Consider the following 11507-nt stretch of genomic DNA (forward strand, 5'->3'; position numbering starts at 1 on the left):
CACAAAAGTTGTCAGTAGATGGGACTTGTTAAATATTGTACCTTGTTGTGGCTATGTATGGTGTCTGTCTCGCATAGCCGGACACGTTTTTTGTGTTCGAGGACTACTTTGAAGTATTCGGAGGAGGAACCCGCCCTGCAATGCCGAAGACAATCTGCGCGCCGGATACATTGTCATTGAAGCCTGGTTCAGGGGATACTAAGGGAGTCCTGGATTAAGAGGTCCTCGGGCGTCCGGGCTGGGTGACGTGGGCCGGACTAATGGGCCATGAAGATACAAGACAGAAGACTTCTTCATGTGTCCGGATGGGACTCTCCTTTGCGTGGAAGGCAAGCTTGGCGTTCGGATATGAAGATTCCTTCCTCTGTAAACCGACTCTGTACAACCCTAGGTCCCTCCGGTGTCTATATAAACCGAAGGGTTTAGTCCATAGGTGATGATCATAATCATACAGGCTAGACATCTAGGGTTTAGCCATTACGATCTCGAGGTAGATCAACTCTTGTAACCCCATATTCATCTAAGATAATCAAGCAGGAAGTAGGGTATTACCTCCATCAAGAGGGCCCGAACCTGGGTAAACATTGTGTCCCTGTCTCCTGCTACCTTCGATCCTCAGACGCACAGTTCGGGACCCCCTACCCGAGATCCGCCGGTTTTGACACCGACAGGTGGCCCCACCTGTCATCCACCCAACGAACGGTCGCCGTCCTTATTAAATGGGAAGCCGTGGACTGGTCGTCGTCCACACTTCCCACTTCGGCCCTCTCTGCCCCCTCGAAACCCGACACGCCCCAAACCCTAGCCTCTCCTCGTCCTCGAACTCGCTGGCCGGCCGACCATGGGGCTATGGAACCACAACCACAAGGGGAAGCACGACCGCGTGGCCGGCTCCTCCTCGGGACGCCGCCGCGGCTTCGTGAAAGAGGAGGCCGCTTCGCCGCCGCGTCGGGCCCCCGCACTTGCCCCATTCACCATCGGCCCTAGGGCCACTGGCGAGCGCGACTGGCAGTACCTGGCCGTGGACGTATGCCTGCGTTATTGGGAGACGCGGGCGCCGGTCCCGTGGAGCGGCGTCCACCTCCGCAACATCTAGCACCTCTCCGCCGACGGGGCCCGATTCCGCCGTTCCTGATGAGCGGCCGTGCGCGCCGCGATGATATCAAGCGCCGCCGCCGCCTCCTCCCCGACGACCTCTACTACGACGAAAGATACGCCCCGACTCCGTGCTCTGGGACACGTGGCTCCAGGACGAGCACGACGTGCGGCGCGCTTCCTATTTCGCCGGCACGGCGTCGGGGCCGCGGCGGCCACGTCGGGAGGTGCGCAGGCGTACGAGGGTGCGCGGCCTCACGCCCACGCCCTCGCCTTCCCCATCTTCGTCGCCACCTCCACCTCCTCGCATGACAGCGGAGGAGGAGGCCCGGCTCATGCAACGTGTCATGGAGGACTCCATGAACACGCACGATGAGCGACAATGGCCGGGCCTCGAGGAGACGATGGCCCTCTCTGCGGCCGGCGATGCCGCCATCCCCGAGCTGGAGATGGCGAGGGCGGAGGAGGTGGTGGAGGAGGAGCCGGTGGCCGCGTTCCATCCGGCCCTGGTTGGGCAGCATTGGAGCTGGCTCCGGAGATGGCCGACGCCGTGGGGGTCGCGAACTAGTGCCCCACGCCGCCACGGTCACCGGAGCGGGACGCGTCGCCATGGGAGGAGGTGGTGCAGGCACCTCCCGCCTTCCAGCCCGCCCCCGTGTATCACGTACCGCCGGCCCACCTCTGGACGCCGCCGGACTACGTCGACCTCATCAGCGACGACGACGACACCGACGGCCAGTCAAGACGGCGACGGCCATGACATCGGCGGGCACGGTAGGAGCGCGCGGGCGGCCAGAAGACGGCTTTTTTAATGTTAATTATGGCAACGTGATGAACCGTGGAACTAGGCCGTTTTGTGGTATGTTTAATTATGTTTTGTGTTTTTATATTTTGCTTTTATTTATTTATTTTCGGCATTTTATTTTAGTTTTTATGTTTTTTTTAATCACGTCCATCCGAGATATGATTTAGGATGTGGCCGCGCGTTGAGCGCACACATGACTCAACGGACAGCAGCGGACATAAACGAACCCATTGCCGCCCCAAACGGACGAAATCCGGCCAAACCGAACGTCCGTTTGGGATCGTGCGGTGGAGTTGGCCTGACGCTACTCCACTCCAGTCCAGTGTGCATTGTGTAGTGCGTGCTCCTACTGTCAACCGGTTACTCTTCTCGAGCTATTGATTGATCGAGGGGAGTACGTCAGAGAATCTCTCAATTATTTAGGAGATCCTGCCGAGCGTGGGAGAGTATCTACTTGCACACTTTGGTGGTGGAAGCGACCAAAATCGCTCCATGCACGGGTGCACCCAATCCATCGGTACAAAATATGCCTTATGACTTGTACATTAAATATTTTCTGACAAACAGTGGGGCACCTACAGTTATACAGTGAGTCCTACAGTTATACAGTGAGTAATTGCTTTGCTTCTCTCTGCTTTAAAGGTGGCGACGGAAACTCCACGAACCAATTCAATTCATTTTTAATGGCGGGAAAGTGATGTTCCCTTTGGATCTTGTGCAACGGTATGTACAAGTGGGCGCTCCTCTCCTCTTGGGGCAAAATTTCGTGTTTTGACCCTTTACATACAAAATCGGGATCTGACCCCACTTTGAATTTTTTTTGACATCTCACCCTTTTCCCTACCATCACGAGGTCCGACGGTAGGATTAGCTAGGCTACCGCCGGAAACTGCGGCGGTAGGAAACTTATCCACGTCAACAGCGTAAACGGCCTCCGTCCCCCTCCGTCCCACCCTACCGCCGCAGGACACGGCGGTAGGAAACTTATCCATGTCAACAGCGTAAACGGCCTCCGTCCCCCTCCGTCCCACCCTACCGCCGCAGGACACGGCGGTAGCTTGTCCGATCCTACCGCCGAGGGCCCTGGCGGTAGGGTGCGGGTAGTTATAAGCCGCCGGCCGCCCCACCCCTCCCCTTCTCCCCCCAACCAACCGCCCAAGAACAGAGGAGTTCTTCCTCTCGCCCCTCTCTCTTCTCCTCCACTCCCCCCCTCAGATCTTCGTCGTTTCTTCACCATTTTTGTGGATCGAGATGGCCCCGAAGAAAGAAAAGTAAGCTCCTTCGATCCCTCCAATTAGTTTTAGTCAAATAGCTTCCGATTCGTCGCATTATTTGATTCAAATCACCCCCTTCTTGAACTAGGTTTAAATATTTTAAACCCTAGGATTGATTTAGGTTGATTATAGATGTTATATTGTGTTAGATATGAACTCTAGTCACTAGTTGGTATGGTTATGTGAAGATGAACCCTAGTTCATATTATTTTTGGAGATTTTTCTTTTGATATGATGCATGTTGGAGGAATTTATTGTGATATGATGATGCATGTTGATATGCTATGATGTAAGTAGTGGATATGGTTGGAGAACAAATGTTGAACCCTCAAGATGAACCTAGTTCATAATTTTTTGTGTTAAAAAAATTTATGATATGATGAATATTGGAGATATTTGTTTTGATATAGGATGCATGTGGATCTTATATGATGCAAGTAGTGGATTTTGTTGGAGTAAACATGGTTAATCCCTCAAGATGAACCCTAGTTCATGGTTTTTGTTTTTGAAAACAATATGATATGATGCATGTTGGGTGTTGTTGGAGAAATATGATATGATATGATGCATTTGAACCATGGTGATTGCATCTTGAGATATATATATATATTTTAATTAGTTCTTGATATATGTATTGTATTTAGTTCATGTTCATGATAATCTTGATATATGATTATTCAAAGATTGAACTCATAGGTGGTCATTGGATGTGATGAACCTTTGTTATGCATCGATATGTTTCGTAGTTAATGATGAACCCTAGTTCATGTTGAAAAATCTTTTGATATGCTTATGCAATTCTTTTAGGAGGCCACCTCTTGCGGACGACATCGGCACGAAGTACACAATGCTTGACCCTAGGTTCGACAAGCGTCACGTGCCCGTTTCATTGAGAATGGAGTGATAATTACCATTTTAAACCAAATCTTTTGAATTGATGAAAACAAGTTGCTAACTATTATGTCCATGCTAATTATGCTTTGGTTATTGATTTTCACAGATGTTGCCGCCACTGCGGATGAGGGCTCACAAGACGACGGTTAAGATGGAGTACGACGACCGGTACGCACCGTTCTTCAGGAGAGCCCGACTATTGGGTTTCGTCCTGCAGTTCAAGCGTAAGCCGCCGACGCTCGTCCACTCAGCTCTCACGGCTTTGATCGACCGGTGGCAGCCAGAGACGCACAACTTTCGTCTTCCATGTGGGGAGATGACCGTGACCCTCGAGGATTGGGCGATGATTACGGCCCTACCGCTCGAGGGTCGTGCTCTCACAGGAAGAGTGGAGAGGGCGAACTGGCACGATAGGGTTGTCAGCCTCATCGGCGACTGCCCCCTCGCTAAGAGCAACCGGACTTCCGGCATACTGCTGCCATGGCTCCTCAAGCACCGGAGCAAGTGCCCGGAAGATGCCGAGCCCTGGGTGGTGGAGCAGTACGCCAGGGCCTACCTGTGGTACATTCTCACGGAGGTAGTGTTTTCGGACTGCTCCGGGAACTCTGCCCTATGGATGTATCTCGACTTCCTAAAGGACTGGGATGCGGGGTACAGCTGGGGGGCCGCCGGACTCGCCTACCTATACCGTTCAGTAAGTGAATATCACTTTCTTTCAAATATCATGGACGTGTGCTGCTTTAGATTTTGACATCTTATCATCTATACTTGGTTTGTAGCTTGACGACGCGACCCAGAGAGCGGAAGTCATGTCCGGTATGTGTGGATGTGTATGGGGCCTCTCCATTTGGATGTGGGAGCGAATCCCGGTGGGCCGTCCGGAGAAGCTGCGCTCGCGTGCATGGACGGACTACGACGGAGATGACGAAGATGATCGGAACCCGACCGTCGCATACGCTTGGGACGTGGTGCGTGTCTACACGGGCGAATCGAAGGCCTTGTATAAGGTCTTCAGCAACGAGCTTGATGCTCTCACGCCTTTCTAGGTATAAGAACTACATTTTGAATAGTTTCGATAACACTCACTTGAGCTTACCATTGTTTGGTTATAGGTTACTTGGCGGCCATATAGGGAGGATCGAGAGTGGGGGTTCGAGCTGAACAACATGTGCAAGCAGGACCGGCTTCTCTTCCGGTGCATCGTGCCCATGATTTGTGTCTATGCCGTGGAGTACCACTTGCCACAGCGCATTGCTGCACAATTTGGTAAGGCGCAACACACACCACCAGCCGGCCACGATACCGGTGGCTACGACCTACACCAGTGAGTACCACAAGCCGTCCTCATCGATTCTAAGTTCTTGTTTTGATGTTTTACATTCATACAAGAAGGGTGTTTTACATTCTTTCTTATGCATTGCAGGATGAGCAGGCAGAAGAATCAATCAATCACAGATTGGGAAGCCGAACATGCGAGATACGTGAAGGAATGGAACGAGTGGGAAGGACGCAAAGACACGGAGAGGAGAGTGATTGACTGGGACGAGTACGAGGATCACATGCTGTGGTACGACGATGGCATCAAGCATCGTCTGCGTCTGAGGCCCCAGTGGATGACAGCAGATGCCGAAGACCTGTTCGATGACGCCTCCGAGAATGAAGCCTACAACGAGAGCATCAGAGAGCTTCAAGGCGGGTTTAGGGAGTACGGACCCCTCATGAACAGAGTGGTATGTTGTTTTTACCTCTTTTGAACCGACGGTTGGATGAAATCAGCTTTTAGTGCTATTGACTCATTTTATTACTTTGCAGTCTTCGGAGCTGTACAAAAGCATTTTTCATGCCTCTGATGCGCTTAGTGCTATCCCTGGTACTCGAGCTAGTGAGAACAAGTTGAGGGAAACGGTGAAGGTAATACGGAGTTCATTTTGGTTATCATTGGACATTCGAAAAGTTCATATTGTTTCGTTATCATTGCAGAAATACGTCAACAAAGCACGCCGGCTTGTGGGCCTGCTTGGGTGCGCTACAAACACCAAGGATGCTTTTCCTCCCGCACCGATGCGTAGCCTCGCTTCATCGAGTCATATAGCCTCGTCGTCTAGGGCAGTTCAAGATGAGGAGGAGGAGAGCGAGGACGATGATGATGAAGAGGAAGATGAAGAAGAGGGCGCAGAAGAAGAACATGGTGAGGAAGAGGAAGAGGACGATGAGGAGGAGGAGGAGTACGATGATGACAACGGACCTCCAGCAACTCAGCCAACCCAGCGTGAGAAGAGGAATGTGCCGAAGAAGGATTGGAAGAGTCCATCCCCGTTTCAGAAAGCACGTCCTACTGCCCGCAAGAAGACGGCACCCGAGAAGCAATCCAAGGATAACGAGGACCGAACGTCAAAGAGGGGAAGGAAGGACTGAAGTTGCTGCCGTGTCGTTGAACTAAAAACTTGCATATTTGCTTCCTGAACCATATGAATTTGCTCGTGAAACTGTTTCGTTAATTTGCTATGTATAACTTGGTGAAAACCTTTATGAATGTCTATTTGCTATGTATCCAACCAATCTTATTTATAAATTTGTGGTGTGTGCTTCATATATCATACATATGTTGTTTAAATGTTGTCTGCCAAAAATTGAAGACAAGAGAAGTTAGGAGGTGCAAAAAATGCACACTGGGCCACCCTACCGCCAGACACTAAGGCGGTAGGTCTGTACAGCCTACCGCCATGACACCCGGCGGTAGGGTGCCTCCCCCCCATGCCCCCCTCATGTGACCAAAAAAGCGAACAGCTCAGCGGTAGGGTTGCACACCCTACCGCCAGGGCTGTTGGCGGTAGGGTGTGCAACCCTACCGCTGAGCTGTTCGCTTTTTCGGTCACAGAAACTTAACACATGCTCCCGCCCTACCGCCGCGCCCTATGGCGGTAGGTTGTGTTCTCCTACCGCCCCGCCCTATGGCGGTAGGGTTTGGGCATTTATAAACCCAACCGCCCCGCCCACTCCACCCCAACCCCTTATCCCCACCCACCCAGCCGCCTTCTTCTTCCTCTCGCCATTTTCTCATCTCCTCCACTTCCCCCCTCCGATTTTCTTCGTTGATTCATGGATTTTGCCGATCGAGAAGGCTTTGGAAAGAGGAAGGCAAGCTCCTCCCATCCCCAATTAGTTTGAGTCAAATCAATCCGCTTTCTTATAGCCTAAAAAAGGTTCATGTTCATGTTCAAAATCATGAGGAACCCTAGTTGATATGATGAACCCTAGTTAATATAATGAACCTAGATGATTGCAATGTGATGAACCTAGTTGATGAACCCTAGGTTTAGTTTTTCTGACCATATGAGGAACCCTCCCTAGTTGATGAACCCTACGTTTAGGTTGATGAATCCTAGGTTTAGGTTTAGGTTTAGATTGCAATGTTAACAAAATTTATGATATGATGAATATCGGAGTAAGCAAAATTTATATGATGCAAGTAGTGGAGTAAATATGATATGATATGATATTGCATTTGACCCATCTTGATATATGTATTTTATTTAGTTAATGATGAACTTTTGTTATTCATCCATATGTTTAGGTCTGCAACAGTGGTGCAACCATCACCCATTCATCTCCAACACGACCCGTCCGCCTTGCCACTTCCGTACGTGTACGATTCCTTCCCCGAGCTTCTGCAGCTGGTGGGAGCTTTTTCAGACGAGTTCCTAGAGGCGACGAGGGGCAGTGCGGTGGCACGAGAGGGCAGAACGGATCGCCGACGATGTGAAGTGTTGGTCGTTGAGTGTGAAGGAGTGGAAGAGAGTGACTGCAGATATGGAGGGAGATCCAACTATCTCCCGTGAACGCCGGGAAAAGACTATTGAAGTTGCCAAGCAACACTCCAACTGGGAGCTGCGCAATTTGGGCCGGAGGATCTACTTCGAGAGCAATGCGGAGGAGAGAGCCAGAATGCCGCCCCCAAGTGCATCGGCGTTCGATATCATCAGCTGGGGAAGGGCGGAGGCGAAAACTCCAGCAGGCAAGGCAAGGTGGGAGTGCTTGAACGGTCGGATGCCGACTAGCGTTCCGCCTCCGCCTGAACCGGTGGATCCGCTGTCGTATCTGTCTCCACAGCCAGGCCTAACATACGAGGGGGGAGGTTTACCCGCCCTATAAACATGCCTTATGCATATGCATCTATGTGTTAGTAGGGGTTGTCAAACTATTTGCTATTTGCTATTTGCTATTTCCTACTTATGAATCTATGTGTAAACTATTTGATATTTGCTATGTGGAACCTTTATTAATATGTGAGCTCATATTTTGCTATTTGTGAAACTATGTGAAACTTGTGACAAAACAAACAATCAATAAAACTTGTAAAAACCTAAACCCACAGACCTGCGGCGGTAGGGTAACTCAACCTACCGCCAAGACCTGCGGTGGTAGGGTGTTGCGCTGGCCGTTAGCTAACGGCAGTGGGCCGTCCCGTCCATGCCACCGCCGGAAGCCCTGGCGGTAGCCTGCGTGAACCTACCGCCGAGTCCTTTGGCGGTAGCAAAAGGGTCAGATGTCAAAAAAAATTCAAAGTGAGGTCAGATCCCGATTTTGTTTGTCAAAAGGGTCAAAACACGAAATTTGGCCTCCTCTTGGACCCTTCACGTTGTTCTGCAATTGCATACACGCACCCACTGTAGCACATGATGCATCTCACTGCAGGCTGCACCATGCCATTGCAAGGTTGCAAGGCTCTACCAACAAAGAGCTCAAAACATTGCTAGGCTATATCAATGCTTTAAATATCAAACGACGATTTTGAAAGTAACATAGGCCAACAACTCCATTAGATCAACATATCCAAGCATCACTGACATAGGCATGCATGGGGTCTCTTGGGTTAAATACATTGTCCATTATCATATTGGAATTATTGGGACTACTTTAAGTAGTACGTTAGTCTAAGAGTGCTTTGCGCAAGTTGCATTATTGAAGAGAAAATTCCACCTGTTCCTGCAATTATTGAATTGCATGAATGCGTAAGGTCTCTACAAAATGATCTAGTGTTTGGAGCTGACTATGAGTCAAGAGCTTGATGGTGTGGCTTACTCCCGGAATAAAGTCGACAAAAATGCCATATGCAGCACTTGTTTGGTGCTTGAGAAAATTAACGCACACTGATTTTATCTCCATTGAGGTTTTGTGTGTCTATCTTGCACATGTGTTGTTCAACAATTGCATTGGTGCTTGTTGTTCTTGAACTCAACCTATCAAGGGTGGTTCGCTATATAGAACCAATTTTCGCTCGGTCCGCACATGCGGGCAATGCTAGTATCTATGTTAATTAAGTAAATCAAAATTCAGACTCTTTTGCGGGAAGAAATGCATATTGAATTGCATGAATGCGTAAGGTCTCTACAAAATGATCTAGTGTTTGGAGCTGACTATGAGTCAAGAGCTTGATGGTGTGGCTTACTCCCGGAATAAAGTCGACAAAAATGCCATATGCAGCACTTGTTTGGTGCTTGAGAAAATTAACGCACACTGATTTTATCTCCATTGAGGTTTTGTGTGTCTATCTTGCACATGTGTTGTTCAACAATTGCATTGGTGCTTGTTGTTCTTGAACTCAACCTATCAAGGGTGGTTCGCTATATAGAACCAATTTTCGCTCGGTCCGCACATGCGGGCAATGCTAGTATCTATGTTAATTAAGTAAATCAAAATTCAGACTCTTTTGCGGGAAGAAATGCATACTTTATTATTAAATACATAAACAAGTCACATTATATGTGTTAGTAAATTGCATTGGGGTAAAACATGCTACAATTGTATACAAAAGATTTCACTGGAATTACTTAACGTATTTGGATGATTTTCTTTGAGTTTTCTTGATACCATAGTCTTAAAAAATACTTTTTGGTGTTTGGGTCTAATAAAAATCATAGCTTTACAAAACTGTAGTTTCTCTAATATAAGAGTATCTACAGCCGGGCGTCGCAAACCCTCTCATACACTCAGGCGGACGGACTGGTCAGTGACTGGTCAGAAAAAACCGACCCAGATGGGTGCCTAAAACCGGCCTCAAACGTCTAGGCTGACTGGCACCCCTATATACAATCCAAATATGGGGCAGATCTGGGGAGGCCCGGGCGCGACCGGGCGTGGCTACCACGTCGGACCAGGCCCACGCTAGCCCACCGGACCCACATATATTCATCCCTATCCCCTCCTCGGACTAAATCCTAGCCACTCCACTCCACTCCACTCTGCCACCCAAGCTCCCGTCCGGCGATCTCCACTATGGTGGCAGCGGACCTGACTCTGGCCAGTCCAGATCTGTCGACTGGGGTGTCGTCCCATGCGGGTTGGAGGAGGCAATGGTCGTCCGCATTGCACTCCGCCGCTCCCGGGAGGACAACACCCGACCTACGACGGGCTCTGATCGGCGGGAGTTGATTGCGTCGGCACATCGGGCGCTCAAATCCACCGGGACAGGATCATCACGGTCCTCCTGAGAGCCTACCAATCTCCCTTTTCCCATCACTGGTCTGCCGAAGTATGAGTGCTACCAAGACCAGTGTGCCCGCCATGGGAAGGAGATGATGAGGTCGGCGAAGGCGGCTGATGCGGCGGTGCGGGCGACCGCAGAGGAGGAAGCCATATGCGCCTGCATTGTAAAGAAGCGGCAGTGGGGAAATACACGCGACCTCGCTCGAGAGCAGAATCCGGCGGTCCATGCCATGGTCGGACTGCCCCCAAGGAGGAGAAGGAGGACAACGTCGGGTCAGACAGCTACGACGACGGGCAGATTCGGCTCAATCCCTACTGCGTCTACGACCGCTACTTCCGCGAGAAGGGCGGTGGGAAGGGCAAGGGCAGCCGCGGATGATTTTCTCCATATCTAGCATGTAGGTTAAACATGTGAAATTTTGGTAGTCCCATAACATGTCCTAATGTAGTAGTCGGACAATGTGTGTAATGCATCGTTTGCGTAGTTACATGAGTTTGTATGAATTTGAGGTATACTAATTGAGGTGTCCGATTGTGAGAAGAGAAATTTGAGGTGTGACTAGGCAGTGCCCGTTTTGAGGGGTCAAATTTGCCAAGTCCGGCATTCGCAGGCATTTTTCGAATACCTGTATAACATGTCTCGTCATAGATGATGTGGAAAGCTATGAAAAGAACTATCTTTACAAACCGCTGTACATTGTCGATCTAAAAAACTAACTGATGTACATTGTATAGCCTGCTAGTATCTCTGGAAACACCCCGTAAACCGCCTGGTGGCTGGTTAAATTTTGCTGCCTTGTTCCATGCAATCGGCCATTCGAGACTTTGCGAGAAGTCACACATCGGCACAATTTACTCACGTAAAATCAGAACAAGAGCTACTCCAGCAGAGAAGCGACGGCACTCTATCCGTCACTGGCCTACACCAGCTGCCGTTTCGCGTTTGGACGGAG

Source organism: Aegilops tauschii, chromosome 3 (assembly GCF_002575655.3).
Source record: "Aegilops tauschii subsp. strangulata cultivar AL8/78 chromosome 3, Aet v6.0, whole genome shotgun sequence".
NCBI lineage: Eukaryota > Viridiplantae > Streptophyta > Magnoliopsida > Poales > Poaceae > Aegilops > Aegilops tauschii.